The 21,379-nt window shown below is 46.0% G+C and overlaps 2 pseudogenes; both read left to right on the top strand.

Annotated features, from left to right (window-relative positions):
- Nucleotides 1-8,607: 8,607 nt before the first annotated feature.
- Nucleotides 8,608-16,577, top strand: LOC116906048 (annotated as a pseudogene).
- A 196-nt stretch (nt 16,578-16,773) lies between these two features.
- Nucleotides 16,774-20,963, top strand: LOC116906047 (annotated as a pseudogene).
- Nucleotides 20,964-21,379: the final 416 nt, after the last annotated feature.

Raw genomic sequence — 21,379 nt, 5'->3', positions numbered from 1 at the left:
AGCAAACACATGGTGGCTCACAATCATCTCTAATAGGATCTGAAGCCCTCTTTTGGTTGTCTAAAGACAGTGACAGTGTACTCACATACATAAAATAAATAAATCTTTAAGAAGAATAAGAAGGAGGAGGAGAAGAAGGAGAAGGAAAAGGAGAAGGAGAAGGAGAGAAGGAGGAGGAGGAGGAAGAAGAGGAGGAGGAGGAAAAGGAGGAGGAAGAAGGGGAGAAAGAAGAAGAAGAAGAACAACAACTTCTTAGATTGGCCTGAGGACCAGCCCTTGGTGCATGATCTTTTTTTGGGAGGCAGGGTGGGGAATGAGACAGGCTATTTCTATGTAATCCTGGTGGCTCTCCTGGAACTCAATATGTAGACCAGGCTAACCTCAAACTCACAGAGATCCTCCTACTTTTGGCTCCAAAATTCTGGGATTTCCTTGATTATGCTTCCTGTAAGAAAGCAAGCAGAGAAAGCCATGGGGAGCAAGCTAGTAAGCAGCACCCCTCCATGGCCTCTGCATCAACTGTTGCCTCCTGGTTTCTTCCCTGTTTGAATTCTTGCTCTTACTTCTCTCAGTGATAGACTACACTAAACTGTAGAAGTAAGCAAAATACCACCCCACACACACACAGTTGATTTTGGTCATGGTGTTTTCTCTCAGCAATAGAAATCATAAATGAGACAACTCAGTAAATCTCAAAATAATTAAAGCCTTTAAACATAAACTTGCAATATTTTTATTTATATTTTAGTCTTTAAAATTTATTATTCCATTTAGATTTATTTTGTTGTATTTGTATGAGTGGTTTGCCTGGATGAATATATATGTATCGTGTGTATGCTTGGTGCCTTTGGCGATCCAAAGAGGGTGTCAAGTCCCTTGGAACTGGAGTTAATGAATGGTTGGGAACTACCATGTAGAAGCTAGGAACCCAGGCCCTCTGCAAGAGCAGTAAGTGCTGTTAACCACAGAGCCATCTCTCCAGGCCCATGAACTTCCAATTTCATAGTAATAGTTGATGTACAGGAAAGTTACAAAATACAGCTCTGTATACATTTTACCCACTTTTCTCTAATGTTAGCACCTTCTGTAGCCACCATACACTTATCAATAATTTTTTTGATTAACTGAACACGTGACATGCTTGTAACCCCAAACACTTAGGAGATAGAGGTAGGAAGATCAGGAGTTCAAGGTCAGCCTAGACTGCATGAGATTCTATCTAAAGAAAAAAATTGATTAATTAAAAATAAACTTAAGGGGTTGGGGATTTAGCTCAGTGGTAGAACACTTGCCTAGCAAGTACAAGGCCCTGGGTTCAGTTCTCAGCTCCAGAAAAAAATAAAATAAAAAAAATAAATTTAATATTGGCATATTACTGTTGATTAAACTACAGAAATAGTCAAACTCCATCAGTAGATCAATGCTCTTTTACTGCTCTATGACCCAATCCAGAAAACCACACTTAGTCTTATTAGATTGTTAATGTTCAGTTGGGAAGCAAATAAATCCTTATTTTCCATTCTGTTGCAGAGCCAAGTGGTTTGGGGCACCTGAGACCTAATGATGATGATGATGGTGATGATGATGACAACGATGATGATGAAGACGATGATGATGAAGAGTTTCTGATACTGTGAGAAGAACTGAATAGATGTAACCTTTTACTATCACCGTGTCCCAGAAACAGTAGCTATATCAATCTACAAATTAGATAGCCAAAAAGCAGCAAAGACTTAGTGTTAGAACAACAACAAAAAAAACTATTTAAAGAGATTATCCTTTATTGGACAGAGAGAGTTGTAAGGAAGATTCTTCTATTGATAAAGAAACATAAAACTTGAGACTAGAATTTTAGAAAGCAAATAATTTTTTTATGACTGAACACCACACAGAACTAAGCTATTCTAATCTTTCTGTATGGATCTAGTTTTCTTTAAACAGTTTGCTTTGAAATTGAGCATAATTCTCAGCACCTTCGAAACTTGGATTCACTGAAGCAATACGTAAATAGGGGAAACATTCTAATTTGTAGACATTTGTCAGGAGCCTTCCTGGAGATGGCCCACCACTTTTGCATGGTCTGTGATTGGCCAGCTCTGTGAGGCAAGGTCCCAAAGAGCCTTCATCTCAAGATGATCTTGCAGCTGATAATGCCTTTCCTGTCATTATTAAATTAATATAATAATCCCGGGGCATTAAACCACACTATTGATCAGATTTCCTGAAGAACCACATAAAGATTAACTCTCATGAATTAATGCTGTTTACATGAATAAATGATTCTATAGAATCCCTGATTTAATTCAGATAATCCTAGGAAGAAAGTTTTAAGAGATGGTTTTAGCTGTTTTCTAGAAAGATGTAACAAAGTTGGAGCCAAGAATAGAAGGTGCTCACTCCTCATAAGAGTGAATAAAGGCTGTTTAATAAGAAATACAATGAGCTCTCATAATGACACTAAAAAGAGAAATAAGCTTGGGACAAATCTGTGTTCGAGGGAAAACATTCAGGTCCAGGGCTAAAGCCACAGGTGTGCTCTATGATAAGACAAGGCCATGAGAAACCATTGCTTTGAACTTAGAGTGAGTTTATAGCGTGAAACACTGCTTTGAACTTGTTATTGATATTGTTCTGTTACTCCCCTTTTATGTAACATTTTATCTATGAGGTACACATTCGCACACAGAGAACGTTTTGTATTAAGGATATAAAAGGCTGAAAGCAATAAAGAAAGGTGGTGCAGCCATTTTCCACTTCAGCTGGTGTATATGTGTCTGTGTGAGTGACATCTTTCCTGTTTCTTTCCGGTTCACAAAGAGTTAACGGGCTTCCTGGCCAGCGAGAAGCTTCAGGCTGACTGGTCAGGAAAAAAAAAAGGAGCAAGAGACCCTCTAGTGAATCCCCTGCTGCTATAGGACATGTGTTAACTGCCAGGGAATCCTATAGGAAGTTGATAAAGTAAGAGTTAAGTTTGCCTGCACTTAATGAAGCACAGAACAGTTAGAGAATTGAAAGGCCAGAGATCATGGATCTTTTGGCCCACATCTGCAGGCTGTGCCCCACTTCAACCGTTTCCAGCTGGGCAGACTCCGGTAGATGTTATTATTACCATCAAAACACTTAAGTTTCTAAAGAGAACAGATTTATTATGTAAATAACTCCTGCAGTGGTATAAGTTGGCTTTTGTATAGTATTTTACACTTTTTGGAGAACTTTTAGTCATGTTTCAGGTGACCTTTGAGTTTTTATAAAGGTAAGAACTATGATCCATATCTTAATGATCTGGAATCAAGGCTTAGAGGAAGGAAGCATGTCAGAAAAGGATTCACAGAGGAAGTGATGTAGCACTAAAGCTTGCGTAGGACTTCCTTAGGTAGGAGGCTAGGACAACGCACAGTGATTGAAAGGAGGAGTGTCCTATATGGGGTCCGGTGATTCCGTATGCAGCAGGTGGAGAAAGGGAACATTTGTAGAGGACCAGCCCAGCCATACACACCAGCCTACAAGTGTGGACTGCATTGGCAGAAGGCTAGTTTCCAGCAAAGCTGAGTAAGTGGGGAGATGTTGGTTTGGAAGAGACACTGTGGCAGCAGCCTAGAGCACAAACAGGAGAGATCCCTAGCTGGTACTGCGCAATAGCAATAGCGGTGTTTCCAATCCTGCTGGTAAAGAGCTCTCAGGCCCCAGTGTGGTAACAATGACCAAGAGCAGGCAGCAAGTTAGCAACACTAGCACAATATTGCATGAAGCAAAAACACGATGGTGAAAACCAGGAAAACCACTGGGTCCTGACTGGATTTGTCATGTGTGCACGCTTTCCCAGAACATTATTATTCAATTTTTTTGCTTACTTTGCACTGATTTTGCATATGTCAGTTAACACTGAGTATTTTTGATAATAAACCAGGATTTGTGAATGAAGACAAATCATCCCCCCGCCCCACAGGATGCACTGGTAAGCAGCATCAATATGAACATTGTACAAACCAGTTTTTAACAACTTGTTTCAGAAGTCATTATTCAGAGCACTTCCACATTTTATTGTCTCCAGAAAGCAGAGCCCTCAAAGGTCTCTACAGAGTTTTCAAATTTAATATCGTATTATATAGAAGGCTTTCTCTTGATATTAGGTGAGAAGAGCAGCATGAACCAGTTCTAAAAGAATGATTTGCTTCTCCTGTTTACTATCTCACAGAGACCTGGGTTCCTGCCAAGAAGAGCATGGAGTGTGATAGATTTTCCAGGACAGTGAACAGGGTGGTCAAAGTGCTTTGTTTTAAGCCTATCAGACAGGAAGGCCTGGGGATCTGAACTTCCTGTGTCTAAAGTAAGCCCGTCCTCCTGATCCTGGGTTTCCAGAATCACCATGATCTTCTGAAGTGTTATCACAGCATTTACTAGGAACAGACCAGCAAAAGTGATCGCTTTCTGTGCTGGCTTCTTTAGACACAGAAATCTATAATCTCAGCAGCAGCAACAACAGAATCATCTTGGGGAATGCGAAGAGGGGAATATGCAAATGACAAAGTAGAAACAAGCTGGAAAACACAAATACCAACAACACAGAAAACACTGGAAGCTTGTACATAATTGCTTTAGGCAGAAGAAATCACTTCACATACCAGCTGGGTTTCTAGAAGGTTAATTATAAATGCAATTTGGTCTAATTATTAATGTACTTTAGGAGATGGTCATTTAAAGGATCCCTCAGGGTAAACTGCTCTGATCGTTTGTTCTGTTTCATAGCTTTGTGTCTTTTACACTTTGACTTTTTGCTGTGTTTTGTGGTATTCAATGAATAACCCAGGGCTGTCTCTCCACCTGCAGCTCACCGTTTTGAGGCAGGGTTCCAGGGTGTAGCCTAGCCTGGCCTTAAACTCACGAACCTTCTGCTTTAGTTTGCTGAGTGCTGTGGTTACAGACATTTGACACCACATGTCCCCCAACCCATGTCTCTTTAAAGCGATAATCATTTGTGATTTTCTTATAAATTAAATAAGAAAGTCTTTACTCTCAAGCAGTTCACTTGGTTTGTGTTCTTTACCTTGGAGGGAAAGCAAAGGTTTCCATTCTCTGTATTTAAGATACTCTGGGCTATTGTTTCTCATCCCTGCTGTTTTTAATCTCCTAAGGTAACCTTGACTTTATGATCAAGGCAGGTGAGCATCTTGATGATATGGCCTGGAAGAACGAGGAGAGGTTAGAGCACCCCACTACCCATCCGCCTGTCTGTCTGTCTGTCTGTCTGTCTGTCTATCATCTACTTGTCATTCTACGTTGTCATTTAAACCCTGAAATGTCATCATAGCCAGCAGCTCCATGGTTTGAAATGCAAACACCCAAAGGATTATCACATTACACGGTTTATTACAGAACGACACTTTAACAGGACATCATCCGATTTTCTTTTTCTGGCAGTGAGACTGATGGAAGTTTTCACTTGAGTGTATGAAGAGATAATCTTGGAGCCTGGGACACAATCCAAGGAAGGTAGGTTTCACTACAAGGCAAAGTTTGGGCTGCCATGGAGTGACATGGGAGCTACCGAATGCCTAGAAACATGGTGGAGAGCCTGCTAGGTGCTGAGGGAAGGAAAGCAGCAAAAGCAGGGCAAACCTAGCACAGGTAGCAAAAGTGGTTGTTGACCACCTGTAAGGAGAGACTGGATACCCGCTACCTTCTTTGCTTCTAATTAACTAATGGCTTTTTGAGACAGGGTCTCCGTGTAGCCCTGGCTGTTCTACTAGAGTTCTCTCTGCAGACCAGGCTGTCCTCAAATTCAGAGCCTCCCGAGTGCTGAGATTAAAAGCATGCACCACCATCACCTGGCCTTTGCAACATTTATTCACCAGCCATTCATGTGCACCAGGCACCTTGATAAGCCCTGATTATACAAGAAGAAGCACAATATTGTCCTTGTTCTGCAAGAGTTTACATCCTTTAGGATGTAGGAGTAGGCCAATAATAACAATAAAACAGTGACAGCCATTGTCAAGTAGGGGGAGACACAGGGAGAACAGAGAACACACTATTTTCTGTTTTCTGATCTATAATTGAATTACCCTTAAAAATCTGTAGTGAAACAGATGAATTAACAAGGACTGCAGTCTTCACAATGTACATACATGATCCAATTCTATTGACTGGGGAGATTCTCGGAACAACCCCATGACTCTCTCAGGCCTTTGAAATTCTACAGATTCCACATCCTCCACTAGGAATTGCTGCCTGTGCGGTTTGACCTTGAGGCCTAGCTTCTCTCTGCCATCCGCAGCCCTGTACCATGCCATGCTTCTGCTACACTTCAGTATCAAGAACTCTAGGTCAAAGGAAGAGAAGAGAGAGAAAAGGAGTTGGTTTGGAGTAGCTAGTGACTAAGAGAGAAAGGAAGAAGGGATATGATCAGGCCCTGGAAAAAAATTAACCAGACAGCTGCTCAGAAAGCCCCAGCAGCTGGAGATCAGTAACTCAAATGAAGAGAAAAGGCCGGAATGGCTCCTGAACCTCAGTGTCGTTACCTGAGATTTTAGGGTCAAAGCCTGGGCTATGGAGACTCAGCCACCACTTGTCTTCAATATACTAATTAAAAAGACAAGTAACTTGGACGAGCATAGAAAGGGGTTATTTGGTGTAGCCACTGAGATGAAGAGTGAGGTCCACGGACATGGTCCCCACACACTGACTTGATCTTCAGAGTCTTGAGCTCAGGTTTAGACTTAAATAAGGACAAGAGCTATGCTAACTAAGTGGCCCCGGTCACAGCGTGGTTCCTCCCATTACCATTCCCCTTTGATTGCTTCTATCCTGGTGGCATCTGATAAGTTATTAGAACTATCCAAAATCTTACGTGGAGAGACAAGTTTGTCCTCTGGCTGGTACAAGGGCTTCAGTCCACAATAAGTTTCCTGGGAAAATTTTAATTCTTTGAAGTCTTGATAGTATAAAGGTATCTTTTAAAAATCATTCTCTTGGGGGCTGGAGAGATGGCTCAGTGGTTAAGAGCACTGACTGCTCTTCCAGAGGTTCTGGGTTCAAATCCCAGCAACCACATGGTGGCTCACAACCATCTGTAATGGAATCCGATGCCCTCTTCTGGTGTGTCTGAAGACAGCTACAGTGTAGTCATATATAATAAATAAATAAATCTTTAAAAAAAAATTATTCTCTTGCCAGGTTGGCTACAGTGTGGGAAGCCTAAGTACAAAACTGTAACCGTACCCTTAAGTTATGATTCTACTTGGTGTTAAGGACCATGATAGGCTAAACACAGTCCCAGGCATCCCTTAATGAAAGCATGTGATTAAGCCTTACAGGACAAAGTCCAGTAGTTAACTTACTATCTTTTTGTTTGTTTCATTGGATTTTTGGTCTAATTATTGGCTATTCGTCTCCCTATATAGCCCAGGATGGCCTTGAATTCAGAATCACTTGTCTTAGAGTCCCTTATACTAGGATTACAGGCAAATGACACCACATTTGGTTTGATTTACATTCTTTTTTACATTACAAGGCTTATTATACCAGCATTAATAGAATACCAGAGATCAATATAAAATAGGTTTTGGATTATTCTCACCTACTTACTAGTGAAAATGAAGCATAAAAGAAGCTAAAACTATTCTCCTGTCTTTTAGTAGCTCAGTTTTTATGTCTGTCCAGCATCCCTTTGAGGGCAACATATGCCCTTCTCCCCACATCCCAAGTATTCCTCCTCATGTGAGCCGGCTCAGGTTTGAAGATGTGGTCCAGGCTCAGCTAATCTGCATATTCTATCCCACTAGAGCAGTGATTGGTTTATGGGAGAACTTGTATTTAAGCCAGCAGAAATATTTGGGTATTTTATCAGCTCTTCAGAAAAGTATCCTATTCTGTGGGTACATAGTCTAAATCTCTAGAGGTCTGAAGCAGCGAGAAACCATCCTGCTGCTTGTAAGAGAGCCCACCGGCTTAGTGGGGAATATGGAGCCTGAAGAGGCTACCTCCTGCAGCTAGGCAGGACTTCCAGGGGAGGGAATACCAAACTACCCTCAAAACCTTCAGCCCAGAATGTGTCCTGTTTACAAGAAATCAGGGGCAAAGATGGAGCAGAGATGGAAGAAATGACCAACCAATGGCTGCCCAACCGGAGACCCAGCCCACAGGAGAGAGACCACCCGACACTATTAATACTACTCTGCTGTGCTTGCAGACAGGAGCCGAGCATAACTGTCTCCTCAGGCGATTCATCCAGCAGCTGATGGAAACAGATGCAGACACCTGCAGCCAAACAATGGAGGAGCTCGGGAGTCTTATGGAAGAATGGGAGGAAGAAATGAGGGAGCCAGGGGACTCAAGGGCACCAGAAGACCTACAGAGTCAACAACCGCATGCCCATGGGGGCTCTTAAAGACTGAACCATGTGGCAAGGACCTTCCCCTAGTGACTAACGATTTCAGGGGACCAATCACTGGGCAAGGAGTAGGGAGACTTCCAGGTCAGAGGGGAAAGAGAAGAGGAGGAAGGAGATTTGCAATTTTGGGGGCTGGGGTAAAAGATGTAATGAACTAGAGGCCCCTGGTAGGATGGCAGATCCTGGTGCATGTAATTTAGTATGGCTTACTGATTAGAATGTTAGTAGTTGAGCTGGTGAACGAATACACGGAGAAACGGTCAGTGACTAAGGAAGTGGATTTCCCGGTACCGATTTCTTCATCTCACCTGCATAGTCCTACCCATGTTCCCCACACAGTCCCCACTGTATTTACCTGTTCTACTTGTCACCTCTCAATAAAGCATACCAAATGTTGATTTTTTAAAAAAAAGAATGTTAATAGTTGCGCCCACCCAGCAATTGAGTTACCTGTTGATTCTAAACTAAGTTTGTGTGCTGTTTTCCTTCACATGGTGACTCAATTGAGTTCCAGAGATAGGTACGGAGAACCCCAGCTGTCGCAGAATTTGGATGCCTGTGTCTGGCAAGGTAGCGACCTGCCATGGGAACTTAGCAAGTCAGGCGGAGAGATTTCGGGAGCTCCAGACCAGAGAGTCTGCCGAGATAAGAATAGCCCACCGGCGGGCGCCATGTGGCCTGCAGTGCCTGGTGTAGTGTGGGATGGTGCTCCGTTTTTATTTAGTACAACAGAACCACCAACCAAAGAGCATGCAGGGGCTGTACCTAGGCCCCTTACACATATGTAGCAGATGTGAAGCTTGTTCTTCATGTGGGTTCCCTAACAATTGGAGCGAGAGCCGTCTCTCGCTTTGTTGTGGGCCTTTGGATCTCTTTCCCATAACTGAGCTGGCTTGTCTGGCCTTAATAGGAGAGGGCGCATTTAGTCCTGCTTGGACTTGATGCACTAGGATGGGTGGTGGGTACCGTTCTCTAAGGAGAAGAGGAGGGAGAAACGAGGGACAGGGTGTAAAGGCGGGACTGGGAGGAGAGGAGGGAGGGGAGCTTCAGTCAGGATGTAAAGTGAATAAATAAATTAATGGAGGAAAAATGGAAGAGAGCCAAGTAGAGGCAAAAGCACTAGGAAGGACGGGTTCAGTGAGCAGAGGCCCTACAGACACTTCTACCCATTGTAAGAGATCTCTGTGCGGGTGAAACTGGGTAGAAGCACGGGGTACCAGCCTTTGCAGAAGTGACTATGCCTGTGCCTCACCCAAGCATGAGTTGCCCTGGTGAGGAGAGGCTGAGCTTTCTAGGGATATTTCCAGTGACGGGAGTGATACTAGCAAAGACCATGCTGGGACTTGAAAACCAGGACCCCGAGTACCTTCAAGATTGCCATATGCCTGTCCATCTCTCTGAAGCCTGCTTGTGGTTTCTCGTGTTAGCCTGTATTGCCTAGCTCACCTGAAGGAAGATACATATTTTTAAACATTAGGAATCAGGACTGGAAAGATGGCTCAGTGGTTGAGTCTTTGTTGTTCTTGCAAAGGATCTGGGTTCAATTCCCAGCATCCAGATGGTAACTCAATCATCTGTAACCCCATGTATGTGGTACATATACATGACATGCAAGCAAAACACTGACCCAGATCCCCAGGACTTAGCACAACTAGCATCATGTTAGAGGCACCATTCTGACCTTAAAGCCCAGGCCCTAACACCTGCAAAACCAGGAACAGTGACCTAATCCGTCAAAGACCTAGTCATAGTTCAGGGAAGCCTCTCACTGCACTAACCTTGCTTTTCGGCTTCTGTAGTTCTGTTTCTTGCTAACTGAAGTGTGACCAGCAAGATGAGGGTTTGTGCATAAAAGACAAAGGCTGTAAGGCTCCGGGCTGCATGATTTGGGCGAGTTCCCCATGCAGCCGCCTGCCAACTAGCAATAAAGACTTTCTTTTTAGCTTTAACAGTGGCCTGGGGGCAGGGGGTGGCCTCTGGTGAGCTTACCTTGAAACAATGCAATATATAAGATAAAAATAAATAGATCTTAGAGAGAGAGAGAGAGAAGAACTAGGAAGCCTGAGATTGTGCTCACACTGTATGGTGCTCTTTTTCTAAGGCATGGGCCTGCTATCTCCCACTACTGTATCTTCAGGCCTACTACAGCCCTAGATGTCAGACTGCATTTCAGCCGCAAACATGATAAAGCCCTCCAGAGATTCAGCCTGAGAACCTTATTGTTTTGGATTAAAGTACTACCTCTCCAAACCTTCTTAAAAATGCAAAACAGCCGGGGGGGGGGGATAACACATTTGGTTCTCAGCCAACAATTCTCTCTCTCTCCCTCTCCCTCTTCCTCTCCCTCCCCCTCTCCCTCCTCTTCTCCCCCCCCCCTTCTCTCTCTGGCAGTCATCAGAAGGAATGGGGCAGTAGGAATTGGACTTTCCAGAACACTCCCAATGTGATGGAAAGTAGTTGGGCATTATCTCCTAAAGCCAAGCATTCATTTACATGTAACCCAGGGATGGGAGGGGTGGGCCTAAGGGAAAGTTGCAGGTGCGGAAAATGGAGAGGCGTAAAATAATGGCTACAGCTGTAGCATCCAGGAGACAAAAGCCCAAAGTCAGAGGATGCCCATGAGCAGGAGAAAGGATACATTGTGACACATTTTTACAACTGACTATTACATGGCAGTAAAACTAAATGAATTGCACTAATTCACAACAGTGTGGCTGAGCCTAGCAATTAAGCAATAAACAGTAAATGGAAAAATAAATATCCGAAATTTATACATAGATTTTATAGATTTAAAACAATGTAAAAATACATTATAGAAGCTCATATGAATATAACACTATATATTTTTAAAAGGAAAGGAATTCTGAATGGTTTCCCTGAGCGGAGAATAAGATGCAGGGGTCAGATGGCTAAATGGAGGGTACGTCAAGAATATAGCTTTTGTTCTGTGTGCCAGGCTCATGGGCACTCAGAAAATATTAAGAACAATTATGTAAAACCCTAGGTCCAAGCATAAACAGTCTGGATTCTGGGGGAAACTGAGGCTGACACTTTATTGAAAACTCAGAGCAGAGATAGTGAAGGACAAGTATGGTGAGCTGGGAGGCAGAAAGCAGTGTCCAGGGCTGCTTACCTCATAGAGAACATGGAAGAGAAAGGGCTGAGAAGTGGGCAGTGTCTGCCTTGCCATACAACACTTTCCAGGCCATTTGAGAGAGCCCTGGAGAGTCCTTGGGAGAGGAGGGACATTGTCAGTCTGTATCTCTAATAGGAAGGTAAAGTCCTGTGGGAACCACGTCTGGGTGCCCGTGGGCTTGCTCTGACTGGCAGTCGAGGAGCCAAAGCTTGTGTTCTGTTTCTACTAAGTCTGGAACTGCTGGAAGAGGTCAGAACTGCATATCCTGCGCTCCACCCCAACTGATTACCCAGCTATAGCAAAGGGGAAAGTCCTGCCTGATCCCAGATGGGCTTAGTTCATACCGTGGTGGCAGCTGAGCCAGCACTGAGCAGAACATCTAGGCCAGAATAGCATTGGGGACAAGACACACCATTTATGAGCAGGAGTTGGGCAGCAGAGCCAGGTTTAAATTCCTGTGTGAATTCAGAAAAATTCCTTAATTTCTCTCAAGATTCATATAGTTTATGGAAATAGCAACAACTATATTTAAAAGGTTGTTTGGGGAACTGGGAAAGAGAATCACATAACACAACCAGCAAATCTTTGGTACCTACTAAGTGCTGGAAGAAAACCCTTTACTTCCCCTCCTTCCTTGTCCCTGCCATCAAGAGCACTTTGAGACGTTGATGGAGAGTGGAGGGGGCAGGGCCTTACCCCATCCTCTTCTCATCCCTTCACCCTCTTTTCCTCACCCAGAGTGTTGGTATCAGGAACAGGCTTTCACCTCCGAACCCATCAGTGACATCACTCACGGGCGACAGGGATCCATGCATCTGTTGCCATGGCAACGGCCATACAATCTCAGCATGCATTTGGTTCAGTTCCCACCTTTACCTGTGAGTGGTTACATCATAGTTTAAATAAAAGGCAGACCCTTCCTGCCCCCTCCCCTTTTTCTTCTTTGTCTCTCTCTTTCCCCTCTTTTTCTCTGACGTCCTCCATAAACATCTTCCACATGGGACTGCATCACAACACAGAGTAGCCCCAGGAAACTGACTTCATACTACAGGGCCAAGGAGAGAAAGACACATGTTCTCCCTGCTTAACAGCAGGCTATTGTCTCTGCTGTTGGCATGACAGACATTCCAAATGTACTTCAAACAGGCAGGTGATTTGGCTCCTCAAATACCTATCAAATATTTATTCTGTGCTGGGGCAGAGCTCACCCAGCAGGATGAAGGTACCTTTGCTTCTTATGTCAAATGTGAGGCCACGATGGCAGGCTTCCAGCGCGTTTCAAAGATGTGTTTGCTCCCTTAAGACTTGCTATCAGGGCCACCTGTTCACATGGTCATTCCTTTATGTGTCTAGAGTGCCACAGAGGGAGCCCAGGTCAGCCAGACGCCTTGGTAGCTCGTGGGATTTACTTTAATCCTGAATTGCTTTTCTTGGTTGGTTGGTTAGGAATATCCACTTCAAGGACTAGGAAATGGCCCCTCGGGTAAAGGATCTGAGAAAAAGGCCAGGCAAGGTGATGCACATCTGTAACTCCAGCACCGCTGGGCAGGGGCAAATGGATTCAGGAACATAGCAGGTGGCCAGTCTAGCTGAAATGGTAAGCCGTGAGCCTTGTGTCAAACAGTCAGGTAGGGAGTGATAGAGGAAAGGTAACTTACTGTCAGCCTCTGGCCTCTACATGTGTGCTGGTGAGTTAGTTCTGGGGTCAGTCTTCAATCCCAGGGAACACATGCCTATGTCCAGTTTTGCCTGTCTGATCTGGCTGTGCACCATGTCTTTACAATGTCAGCCTTGGTTCTTGAGATTGGATACTTACCAGGGATAAAAGACTCTCACACGGCTGTGGTGCTAAGAAGTGTGGTAGAATCTACTGGAGTCTCACATTTTATAGACTTTGATATGTTTGCAATTTTCTCTTCTTGTTCTTGTTTGGCTTTTTAACGTAGGGGTTAATTGAAGCTAGGGCTGGCCACTGCCAGGCCACTGCCTCAGAAGGGGCTCTCCTTATGAAATGCCTCACTCACGTGGAGGTTAAAACAGCCCCAATAGAGCTTGCCTGTCCCCCTTTGAGCTAACCCCATGACCTTAAGATGCAGAAAATTCTGGAAGGGTGGCACACACCTTATAGTCTGTTCTCCTGCTCCTGTCTCACTTCCCATGTCCAAAGATACTGGAAGCCTTGATTGTTTTCCAAGTGAGCAGAAATCAGAAGAACAAGAAGTGATTTAAAGATTTTTTGTACTGCTGTGCAAAATTAATGCTCTTAAAATTACCTTTGCTTGCTCCCCCAAACACATATATGTATGTACACACACACACACACACACACACACACGCACGCACGCACACATGTGCATATTCACACCAACACATACAGACACAGAGAGAGAGACAAATGCACACACATGTGCACCAACGCACACATACACACACAGACACACGTGTGCATGCACACAGGTGCACACCAACACACATACATGAACATACACATTCTTACTCCTTTCCTCTCTCCCTCTTCCCCATCTCCCTCCCTCCTTCCCTTCCTCCTCCTCGCCCTCTCTTCCTCACTTTTTGTTAGATCTTTCTGTTTACCCCAAACCTCCTCAGCTTTAGAGTACTACCTCTAAATTACAGGCATGTTCCACCATGCCAAATACCTCTTGAATAAAGTCTGGAATTCTGCTAACAGAATTTCTATTATTCAGCTACATTTTAATTGTTTTTCAAAGATCAATGTACTGGAGAGCCATTGAGGGTTTATTTTTACATTTCTGTGGGTGTGCACATATGCAGTACATGCATGTGTGTGCATGTGCAAATGTCTGGTTTGTTGGCCTCTACCACTCTCTACCTGGTCTTTTAAGACTGTGTCTCACTGAATCAGGGACTCACCAGCTTGTTGGACCAAGTGATTTGCAGGCTCCAGGGACCTGGCTGGACGACTGCAGTGGAGTCACAGACATGCATGGGCAAACTGCCTGGCCTCTGGTCTCCACATGCACACGCATGCACGAACCAAAGCAACCCTCTTCTTTTTAAGTCGGTAATTCCAAGTATTTGTTGGAGTGACTGGAGAAAAGGATGGATAGCAGTGTATGCTTTATTAATCATGACTCAGAGAGCAACAGCTCAGTGTCTTCACATGCTCAGATTACTGAAGCTTCCTTCTGTGAAGGCTGCAGTCTGTACTAACCATGGCAGCCCAGATCAGAACTGGTGAGCCCCTCTGGCTGCTTATAAAAGCTCCTGCACTAAACGCAGCCTAAAAGTTAAACGTTTGAGCTAAAGGTATACAGTATGATGGTGATTTGAATAGGAATGGCCACACAGGCTCATAGATTTGAATGCTTGGTCACCAGGCACTTTCTGCAGGTGTGGCTTTCTTGGAGAACAGTGGCCTTGTTGGAGGAAGTGTGTCACTAGGGGCGGGCTTTGAGGTTTCAAATGCTCAAGCCAGGTCCAGCGTCTTTTTCTCTTCCTGCTGCCAGCTGATCCAGATGTGGAAGTCTCTGCTCCTTCTCCAGCGCCATGTCTGCCTGTACTCTGTGATGCTTCCTACAATGATGATACTGGACTGAACCTCTGAAACTGAAAGCCAGCCCCAATTAAATGTAGTCCTTTGTAAGCATTGCTGTGATCACGGTGTCTCTTCACAGCCATAGACACCCTAACTAAGACAAAGTACACATATGCACATTGTGTACACGTACATAGTCCTACTTAGGGTTTTGTCTCCATTAAAAGCAATAAAAATAAGCTGGGTGATGATGGTGCATTCCTTGAATCCCAGCACTTGGGAGGGAGAGGCAGGTGGAGCTCTGAGTTTGAGGCCAGCCTGGTCTACAGAGTGAGTTCCAGGACAGCCAAGGCTACACAGAGAAACCCTGTCTTGAAAAACAAAAACAAAAACAAAAAACTCCCCAAGTCAACCAACCAACTAACCAACCAACCAACCAACTAACCAACCAACCAACTAACCAACCAACTAACTAACCAACCAACCAACCAACCAAAAAAAAGCAATTAAAAAAGGCCATCTTTGAAAGCTAATTACAACTACAAGCTCTAGCAGGCACTGCTCTGCTAGGCTGTCCTCTTCTCTCTGCTTCTCCCCCTCCCAACACCCTTCCCTTCCCGTCTCCCAGTCTTAATGCCTAAGCAGCTTGGTTAGAGCTGATGCTACTGCAGCAAGAGGTGGCACTAGTTAAAGGCAGCTACTGAAAGAGTAGGGGAAAATGGCCACTCTGGCCGTACCAACTATAATAGTCACCAGCAGCCCCAGAGGAGCTGAAGACCTCTGGAGATCTGAGGAGCTCCCAGATGGCCCCTGAGCCTCATGACTTTGGTGATTCCCTGTTTCTGCCACCAAGAAAGGAGAGTCACTCAGAGGATGAAGGGATTGTCTCTCCTGGTGGTGGCTCAGTTTGTAACAATAGGGGTTTTCAGCCCCAGAGCCCCAGGGGCTGTCTGTGGAGATGGTGCTGGCCCCTAGCAGCCATTGAAGCCCAAGTGGCACTGCTGGCCCTACTTGGAGCTGAGCTGTGCTTAGAAGCAGCAATGGCTTGAGAGACAGAGCCGGAGAGTCTCCCAGGTCTGCGAGGAGATGTTCACCAAAGGCTGTCACCCTACCATAAGCACCAATTCCTCATGAATGGCTGTGACCTGGAAGAGCCTAACTTGTATGTGCGCCATGGATCCTCTCACCCAGGCTCCAGTGGAGAGAATGGAGCAGGGAACAGTGAGGGGCAGGGGAATTCCAGAGAGGGACTTCTCTGTGGCCTCTGAGCAGTTACCATCCTGAAAAGCTTCAAGGCCACCGCAAGCAGGAGCTGGTGTGCGACTACCTGGATCTAGAAAGATGGCTGTCACAGGCCGAGACTCCCAGAAGCCGCAGGACACCGCAGCTGGCAACCCTGTCAACAGGTGGAGAAGCAGGCTGGTGAGGCAGAGAGGCTCCAGACTGGAGACCAGTGGCTTCAGCAAGGACATGACACACGAAACCAAGAGAGCAGCTGTGACCAGGAAAAGCCAGCCACGGAAGAGACCCCAGGCCCAAGGATTTTTTTTTTAAAGAAAATTATTTAATTTAATTTAAAAAAAATAGTTTTTGACTTTTTTTTTAATTTGGAAACGAAGTAGCTTTCACAAGTTGTGGCTGAGTCCCACGAAAACATCGCAGGTATTTTGGAAGAGGCTGGGCAAACAACAGAATCTGAAATGACTTGAGTCCTTTCTCTAGAAACTCACGATGCTAAGACGCGAAGTCCGCGAAGTTAATGTAGCTTTTGTTTCTATAAAAACAGTACTGCCCACATCTTACAATCATCAATGCCACCTCCAGCACCTGTGTTCCTCTCTGGTCTTAAAAGGAGCAAAAGGCAGCCTGTGAGACTTTAACTCGGCCCTCCCTCCCCCATCCCGCAGGGGGAGCCCAGTCCACGCTCAGGTCTCCAAACAATCTTTCCGTGTTAAATTATTTTTAACAAGAGGACTTAATTTTCACATTAAGACCTTGGGTAAATAGGCTTCAAACAATGACCAGTGCTTATCTCTACAGCAAATTCAATCCTTTATCCAGCTGGAAGTGACAGCACATGGCTGTGTCGCCAGCGCTCGGGAGGCCCACTCGCTGTGAGTTTTTGTTCAAGGGTAAGCTATGAGACGAGACTTCTTCTCCACGCAAACAGTGCTGTATTCCGTTTTCTTGCATGGGCCTCCTAGGGCGGCAGAGGGCAGGGTCGGTGGTACCAGTGGAGGCAGGTAGACAGACAAAGGAGATGCTGGCCCTGGGAGGTGCTGGCCCTAGGGGATGCTGGCCCTGGGAGGTGCTAGCCCCAAACCTAGATGGTCCGGTGACTCCTCCATCAGCCGCAGCAGTGGCTGTTCTATGACTCCTTTGTGAGACCCTGGAGTAAATCTTTTCATAACTGCCTTGACACAGTCAACCTGTTGCAGCTTGAAATGGTAGGTCCTCAACCTCCTGCACCAGGGTGATGGTTTTCAGGCCTAATAACAGATTATTTTTTCTTTCTGAATTTCCGGGAGGAGGAGTTATTGCTTCTCTAGCTCATGAACCGGCCCACCCTTCATGTCAACGGCATGGGGCAAACACTCCAGCTCTGACTCCCAGGACAGGCTGGGACACCACTGACCCTGGCTGTGGCTCTGACAGAGTCGGCTAACACATCCTTCCACCTCGTTCATCTTGGCTGACGGCCTCCTGTGGTGAGGCCTTTCTCCTGGGCGTACAGTGTCTAAACGGGGCTTGCCCAGCCTCCTCATTGCCTTCCTGCCTTGTCCAGCGTCTCCAGGAGTTCTGTTTGTGCATCTTTCACCTTTTCCTGGCTCTTGCAGTGGCAGGATCGCCTGTGCTTGCAGCCTCCATGACTCTGAACTACCCTGAACTTCCCTGAGCTGCTCTGGCTGCAGCTTGGAACAGGCCAGATGGCCCCACTGGCTTGGTCAGGAATCTACTCTTTGCGTGCAGCTGCTGGTGTGCACTGGTCACAGACAGGACTAGAGCACGCTGCTGGGTAGCGCCCGTGTTCAGTTCTCCAGAGACTTCTGCGTCTGTGCACCCAGGAGGCACATAGCAAGGAAGCAGAGCAGAGAAGCCTGCTCGACTCAGCAGGCTCTGTGGAGTGGATGTGCCCAAAGTGGGTGCTCATTGATAACCTATAGTCCGACCCCTCTCACCTGCCCCAAACCGACTGTTCATACAGTCATTGGTTGATTCCACTAGAGCCAATATTTTGGGGGTGGGTGTGGTGGGAGAACTGAGACTGTTGGTGTGGGACATCGGTGCTGAGGTTGGCCAGGTGCAGTAGTTAAGCCTAGAGCAGGGTGGTCCATTTGTGGAGGGTATTCTGCAGGAGGACCACAGGCTTCAGTATGAGCTGATGAGTGGGCAGGAAGGACTGGACATGCATGTGCTGTCTGCCCGATATCAGCCGTGCAGTGACATTGAGGTTGTCCTTGCCATTTGCACCAGTGACTTCGTCATCCAAGGCTTCATCCAGGATGCCACTCATGTGCCAGAGCAACAAGCGTTGGTCATCCACCCGACAGAGAGTAGGAGCCATTGGAAGGAGAGCAGGGTCTTGAGACAGCTCCTAAGGGCAGTGGCCATGGGCTGCGTCATGGCACAGTACTGCTGGAGTGGTGTATGTAGCCAGGGGACAGGGAATTGCTTTTCACAGGGCACGTGCACTTTGTGGGGGGCTCAGCTTGACTGTGCCGCGTGGTTTAGTGGCCTTCAAAGGATGTATAGAAGCACAAAGGAGAGGGGCACACAGCCTTGTCAAGATCAACATGGAGAGACTTGCAAGGTGATGTGGTGCTGTTCTCCTTCCAAAGTTTGTAGCCTCGGTTGCTCAAATCCTGAAAGAGGCTGCAGGCTGGTGGCATGGGCTGAGCCTGGTGCTGTAACTAGGAAGGCCTGTGCTATTCTAACCCTCGAGGTTCCAGCCAAGGATGCCCTCACCCATTGGAATGGTATAAAATGCAAATTAAGGTCTTATAGTTTTCTTGTGAGACAGAAATGTCCATAAGAAACAAAAACAAAACAAATAGACCTCAAGTTTACTTCATGAAGCACAGCCTCAGGCACACTGGGCTGAGCCAGCAGTGAAGCTTGTCTAATGAAGACCAGCTGGGATTTGAGGAGCGATCAACAGGCCTGAAACAGAGACGATGTCCCTTGATCGCGTGCTTTGAAAAGAATGAGGCCATTCGGGCAGCCCAGGGCCCCCCTCTGTGAGGGGCCCATGAGGGTCAGTGTTGGATAGATGACAAAGTGAGTTTTAATTTTATCCTGTGCAGCAACATGGACAGCCACTTTTATGAGTTTGATAGGCGAATACCCTTTCAAGTGAACTAAGTTCAGAGGACTCTGCTGGAGATGCCACCAAGGCCCGCAGAGATGCATCAAATGGGAGCAGGGCAAGGCCCTTCTCTGTTGTGGCCCTCCACAAAGCAGCCTAAGTGCTGGGGGAGGAAACCAGTGGCTCCCCTTCTCTGGGCAGGCCCACATAGCCCTGCCTTTAGTCTGCAGCTTCAGGACTTAGAACTACACTGTCGTTTGCATTTCTGCAACTCCAGGGCTCCTACCCAGCCCAGGCCACCAGGGAGCCAGTCTGGCAGCCACACCAGTGTTCCTAGGTACAGCATTGCCCTACTCGTCATGAGCTATCAGTGACCTCTTTGGCTTGTGTCTGTAAGTTAAGGCTTTGGATGTGGTTCGTTTGTCCTAAAAGGGAATAATGACACTTTTCTTTCTCTGCTCTGTGTGTGCGTGTGTGTGTGTGTGTGTACAGGGGCAGAGAGAGGACAGACAGGCAGACAGACAGACACACACACGCACACACACTCAAAAGGAAATCCTCCATAGGTATGTTGATACAGTGAGGCCACCGATCATGAACGATCATGAACTCAAAACCTGGGAGGCAGAGGCAAAAATCTGAAGTTCAAGGCCAGCCTGTTCCATAATCTAAGACCTAGTTCTCAACCAGAACAGAACAGAAGGAAACCCTTGCCCATGTCTCCTGGGTGCACATTAGCATCCAGTGGGAGGGCTCTTCACTTCTACCCACTGCAGACCACACCCTACACTCACTACTGGCACTGCTTGGGCTTGTTTTAAATAAATAAATCTTAAGCATATGGGTGTTTTGTCTGCATGCGTGTGCAGTGCTCATATGGCCAGAAGAGGGCGTTGGATTCTCTGGGCATGGGGTTGCAAACAGTTCTGAGCTGCCTCGTGAGTTCTGGGAATCAAATCAGGTCTTCCAGAAGAGCAGCCAGTGTTTTTTAAATGCTGAGCCATCTCTCCAGCCCTGGCACTGCGACTTTTAAAAACATCCCCAGGTGGCTGTAAAACATGGAGAATATTACTACTGTAGAGTCTCAGAGTCAGAAACGAACAGTTGACAGGGGGGATGCAGAGCGTCTCCCCACTACTGCATTCGGATGGGATGGTGCTGTAGATGGAAACAGATGAGTCACACAAGCGAAGCAGCCAGCCAGTCGGGTGTGGGTAAATGACACCGTGGGAGCGGAAGCAGCCTCCTCTCTCTTTAGTTTCCCATATTCTTACAATATTGTCTTTGACAGCTTAGCCTTTTATATACCCAGACAGCAAATATCTGTTTCTTTACTGACACAAAACAGATCCTGCTACCTGTCAAAATTATTTCCTAGCATGGAAACTCAAAATATTTCCTTTCTGATTCTTAGCACTTTGCAAGTCTGTTCAGTGGGTCATTCATTGTGACTCCCTACAGCTTAAGAGCGAGCACTGCCCTTCATGTCTTGCAGACTGAAGTAACAGGTGCACACCCAGTGGAAACACAGGAGAGCAGACTCGGTCCAGCCCAGCCTCGGCTTCCGGTCAGCTGTACGCCCAGCTTGTTTGATGTGGGCGCTAAGGCAGTCTAGTCTGGTCTAACACAAAGTTAACTCCCCAAGGGTCCTGGACTAGAGAGGCTTACTGAACTGTGGCCTGCTTGAAGGTGCATTCATGTTTCCTGATTTAACTGGGTCAGTTTGGTTTATTTTAGCCATTTGGTCTCAGGGCAGGGCTTGCTTCAATGTGCTGGCAGTCCCCAGCTTTTGGAGGATTTGAGTGACAGGGGCAGGTGTTCATGAACCCCCAGGGACTATTATTTAATTTTGTTCCTCCCCCCAGTCTCATGGTGTATAGATGAACAGCACTGTGCCTGTGTTCTATTTTTAACCGAACATGCTCTGTTCTGCTGGAATCATGTTCTTTAGACACTGCATTATGCAGACTGGTTCCAAAGTGTGCCAGGAGCGCTAAAGTAAACTGTGACGATTCCCAGCCATCGTCATTG

Source organism: Rattus rattus, chromosome 7, assembly GCF_011064425.1.
Source record: "Rattus rattus isolate New Zealand chromosome 7, Rrattus_CSIRO_v1, whole genome shotgun sequence".
Taxonomy (NCBI): domain Eukaryota; kingdom Metazoa; phylum Chordata; class Mammalia; order Rodentia; family Muridae; genus Rattus; species Rattus rattus.
This window is presented reverse-complemented; position numbering and strand designations above follow the sequence as displayed.